The sequence below is a fragment of the Mus pahari genome, chromosome 13 (genome assembly GCF_900095145.1).
Source record: "Mus pahari chromosome 13, PAHARI_EIJ_v1.1, whole genome shotgun sequence".
Taxonomy (NCBI): Eukaryota; Metazoa; Chordata; class Mammalia; order Rodentia; family Muridae; genus Mus; species Mus pahari.
Window position 1 is genome coordinate 85,849,941 of NC_034602.1, and position 5,461 is coordinate 85,855,401.

Sequence of the window (5,461 nt, forward strand, 5' to 3'; positions counted from 1 at the left end):
CTGACTTCCTTTGGTGATGAATAACAATGTGGAAGTGTGAGTTGAATAAACCCTTTCCTCCCCAACGTGCTTCTTGGTCATGATGTTTGTGCAGGAATAGAAACCCTGAATAAGACAGTACAAGTTTCAGCTTTATGAATTTTTTTTTCTTACTATGGCAAAACAATGTTATCCACTTTCTAGAATGAAATCCACCCCCGCCATTTCTCTTTCTCCAGAACACTGATGGGAACGCATAATTCAAGATGGACAAGTATGGGCTCATTTCATGTTCCCTGATTCTCCAGTTTTATAAAGGAAAACATTTCATTGGTGTTGGCTTGCAGTTTCAGAGGTTCAGTTCATTACCATCATGGCAGAGAAGGTGCTGGACAAAGAACCTAAAGTTCTACATCTTGATCCAAGCTTGAACACTCGGAGTCCTCAAAGCCTGCCTACGTTGTGGCACCCTCCCTTTAAGTGACCCTCCTAATAGGGCCACTTTCCGTGAGCCAAGCATATACAAACCACCACAAACCTCAGCTTACATTCAAGATTACTGTGCTATGACTGGCAGTGTTGTTATAGTACATACAAATTATTCTGCTTTTATATAAACATGGAAGTTTAATTACAGAAACAGGCTTTTAATAGTTTCCTATCATTTCTCAGCGTGCAATTACCAAGTTAGTATATCTTTAGATTAAATTTGTTAGAATGTTTGATTTCAAATATTGCTGCTTGAGTTGCTAGCTTGAGTTCCCTTAAGAAAAAAAAAAATCATTAGGGGACAGAGATATGTTTCTGTGGTTAAGAGTACTTATTGCACTTGCAGAGGATCCAGGTGTATGTCCCAGCACTCAAACAAAGGTTCACAGCCATCTACAGTTCCACTTACCGGAAATCCAATGCTTTTTTTATGACCTCCTCAGACACACATGATGCAGGCACATGTGTAAGAAAAGCACTTGTACATGTAAAACATAAAATGAATATTAAAATATTTTTTAAAAGAATTAAGTGGGTTTTAACTCTGGATTAAGACAGATTTAAACCAATTTCTGAAATTGTCCTAATCATGCTACTGCCACTGAGTACTGCATATTTATATAAAGGGATATTCTGTGAGCATTGATGAGTATAGCTCAAAATATCATTCAATACCAAGGGAAAAAAACAAAAAAAAACCCAACAACAACAACAACAACAACAAAACCACCAAAGATCCTGTAGGTTGAGCCACATCAAACATTCAGACATTATAGAATTTTCTGTAAAAATAAATAAGTGCTTCTGTCTTAGTGTTCTATTTCTGTGAAAAGACACTATGACCACAGCAACACTCATAAATCAAAACATCTCATTGGGTCTGGCTTACAGGTTTAGAGACTTAGTCCATTATTGTCATGGCAGAAAATAAAGTGGCATGAAGACAGACCGGGTGCTAGAGAAGAAGCTGAGAGTATACTAGGAATTGCTTGAGCATATGAAAACTCAAAGCCTGCCCCCACATCAATACAATCCCTCCATCAAGGCCACACCTACTCCAAAAAGGCTACACCTCCTAATAGTGTCATTGCCAAATGACCAAATATTCAAATACATGAGCTCCATTTAAGGGTTCCTTACCTAGTCATTTAGCTAAATATCAAATTAAGTAAAGCCAACATATTTTTATTCTAATCACCACAACATCTACCTCATAAACATGTACATTTACATTTGTCTTTAATAAATACTAAAATTATATGCATACCAAAAATTAGTATGAAATAAAATTCTTCATGATTTATTGTCAGTAAATGTTTGGTTTGTGTTCCTACTTTATAGACTTACATGCCTGAAGTACACTGAAGATTTTTCAGACAAAGGGGATTACTAGTAGGAAAAAATCAGGAGGCCTTCCTTATGATGTGCTGTCAAGACTATTTATAAACTTTTTGTTTCCAGAAGGACAAAGAAGGAGACTTTAAGCTAAGGAGTTTCTTTAAAGGGATATAGAAATTGCACACATCTTCTGTGCTTGTTACATATAAGAAATAATTTAATGACCAGAGATAATGCAATTTCTATTGGAGAAGTAGGGAATGGATTTTGAGAACCCACCAATGACCAATGGAGACTGAGAGGAATCATCAAGAGACAGGCCATTTAAAAAGAGAGTCTCAGGTGTCCAAGAAACCCAAGAGAAGAGATGGCTGTCTGAACAAGAAGGGACTGAGTGCTGCCCATGCAAACTTAGAAATGGGACAAATATAAGACATCATTGGTGGCAACATGGATGTTATTGGTGATCACAGATGCCACTGTCTGATTGAAGTTAAGCAGGACTGTCTTAGTTACTATTCTATTGCTGTGAAGAGACACCACAACCAAGGCAACTTATAGAAGAAAGTGTTTAATTTGGAGTTCTTTACAGTTTTAGAGGGTTAGTCCATGATCATCACGGTGGGTAGTAGACAGACATGGTACTAGATCAGTAGCTGAGAGCTTTATAACATGATCTGCAGGCAACAGGCAGATATAGAGACATTGATTCTGGCATGGACGTTTGAAACCTGAAAGCTCCATCCCAGTGACACACCCCCTCCAAAAAGGCCACACCCACTAATCCTTCCCCAAACATTTCCACTAAGTAGAGGCCAAGCATTCAAGCATATGAACCAATGGGGGTCATTTTCATTCAAACCACGACAGGAGCTAAACTGAGGACTGAGTAGGTAAAAATAATAGGAAAATTATTTCAGTAAATTGAGAGTGATGTGGAGATTAAAGAGCTTGTGTTTGTGGAATAGATTTTGAGAATGTCCCAATACTAATAAGAATAATTGAATGTCTTTGAATCTAATTTAGGACCTGTACTCATATTTGGCTTTGTTCATTTTGAGAGAAAACAAATTTCTCAGGAAACAGGGATAATCTGAGCTCTAGCTAAATGGCTAGATAAGGAACCCTTAAGAGAAGCCAATACATGGACCAGGCATGCCCCACCGACTCTTCAATCTGAGCACTGCTCAGTTCCTCAGTAGTTCTTCTTGCAGTGTTGTTCTGCTTTGGTTATTTCATCTTGAGGTCCAGTCTAACTTCTCAGTCTCTTTCTTACTGGGTAATGTGGGGTGTAAGTTTAACGGCTCCCTGGAATAGTCATCACAGTATATTAGTTTTTACCAACATCATTACAACGCAAAATACACTTCATTGTGATCTTAAAGCAGCTACAGTGTCAACAGATGACAGAAAGTGCAGTTTTTGATCATCTTCTGAAAACATCATCATGTATTCTGTCTATTGTTGACTAGGAGGTAGCATACCACTGTGCATTTTTGTTGAACTGTCCTTCTAAATTATTACCTATCTTTTACTCTCATTGTTTACTTCTTTAATATGTTTAAGATTTCTTCATGTAATTTAAATTAAGTGTTTTACTATACATATGATCTGCAAACACTTCATCTCTATCAATTGCTTTCCATTTTCTTCGTATTAATGGTATCTTTATAGATCAAAAGTATTTATGCTTAGTGGTACCAATGTATACACTATTGCTTTCTTGTATGAGTTGTACATTAAGGATTCTATGTAAGAAATCTTTGTATAAGTCAATATTAAAGTTATTTCCCATCTTATTCTTAGGTTTTATATGATCTATTTTGTTTATAATATAATGTAGAGATTGGCGTTTCAGTTTATCATATGCACATCCAATTTCTTTTCTTTTCTTTCTTTCTTTTTTTTTTTTTCCGAGACAGGGTTTCTCTGTATAGCCCTGGCTGTCCTGGAACTCACTTTGTAGACCAGGCTGGCCTTAAACTCAGAAATCCACCTGCCTCTGCCTCGCGAGTGCTGGGATTAAAGGCGTGAGCCACCACACCCGGCGCACACCCAATTTCATTTGCGCCAGTTGTCCTTTCTGAAAACTGCCCTTTCTTCACTATTACTTTAGTATTTTATAAAAATAAATAAGTAGTATATATTTCTATTTTTAGATATTTTCTCTATTATTTATGTAGTGTTTTTTTAAACATATATAGCTGTGTAAATGTAAAACTAGGGTCTAAGAGAATAGGTAACCTCCCAAGCATATAAGAGTTGAGATGATTTAGTTAATCATGAAAACTCTATTTAGTAATAAATAAATATAGAACTCACAATAAGATCTGGATTTTTGGATTTAAATGATACACCTTTTACAATATGTAACATTTGGCAATAATTTTCACATGTCTTCTGTAATCTTTATTCTTGGGAAGCAATATTTCACATAAGCTTTATTATAACCCTTTTGAGGGGTCAGTTGTTGGACACACACACACAAACACACACAAGTGCTGTGGTGTGGTGTGGAGATAGCATATAACTGCTTTCAGTTCACACAGCCTACACATAGCAAAGAGTATACGTCCTCTTCCTGACTTTCTCTCCATTGTACTATTTTGAAGAACTGAAAGTCTGATCATGATGCTACCTATATTTTCTGGGGTCCAATCAGTGTTTTCTATTACATCCTTCCAGATGTTCCAAAAGATTTTGTAAAATGTATAGCATTTCAAGATGTATTAGCACTTAGCCCTAAACATGTCCTTTATATCCCTGCCTCCAACACACCAAGCATTCAGGGAACATGGCTGAAGAGAGACAGAAAGGATATAAGAGCTGGGAGACAGAGAGAGGGAAGTCAAATCCTTTCTAGATATTACACAACCTATGCAAGGATGAATCCACAGCAACAGTGATCACTTGTTCTGGGCCTGCAATAAACAGGCCTTTGCAATTGTTTATGATTGTTGGAGGAGATATTCATAGGATCTTCCCCTTACTGCTGAATTACAGACTACTGAAGGATGCAAAGAGAATGAGCCACTGTCTTCAATTTTATGATTGGTGATTTCATAAGGCTCAAGTGAATATTTCCAATCCCATGGTCACAGACAAGACCCTACTGAAGTTCAGAGGTACATAATCAAAACAAAAAGACATCAAGGTAGAAAAATATTGGTGAGATGAAGGGTGTTATACATGGAGAAGGGAGTTAAGGAAGGGTCAGGGTCAGCATGCATTACATACATCTTTGAAAGTTAATAAGTTAAATTTTTAAAAAGCTGAAAGAAAAGAAGAAAATTTAGCACAACCAGTGTTTCCAGTTTTCTACTGTGCCTACTATGAGGATTACTCATGAGAAATAGGTCAAAATGAGAGTGGTCTTTTTACAAAAACGTTATCAGACAGATCAAAATATCAAAAACAGAGCTGCCATACACCTTACTCAAAAGCTTTCTGTGCAAAAACAATTTACCTGATTTTAATGTTTCTATGTGATGTCTACTGTGAAGTCTTCTGGGTGTGAATACTAAGGTCATGTGACATGATGATAATGGTTCGAGACCTTTCAAAGCCTCTTGAAAATAATTTGATATCAGCTTCACAGTTCTGCAATCTTCTGGAATTAGGTATTTTAGAAAAACTTTGTACAATACTGTGGGAA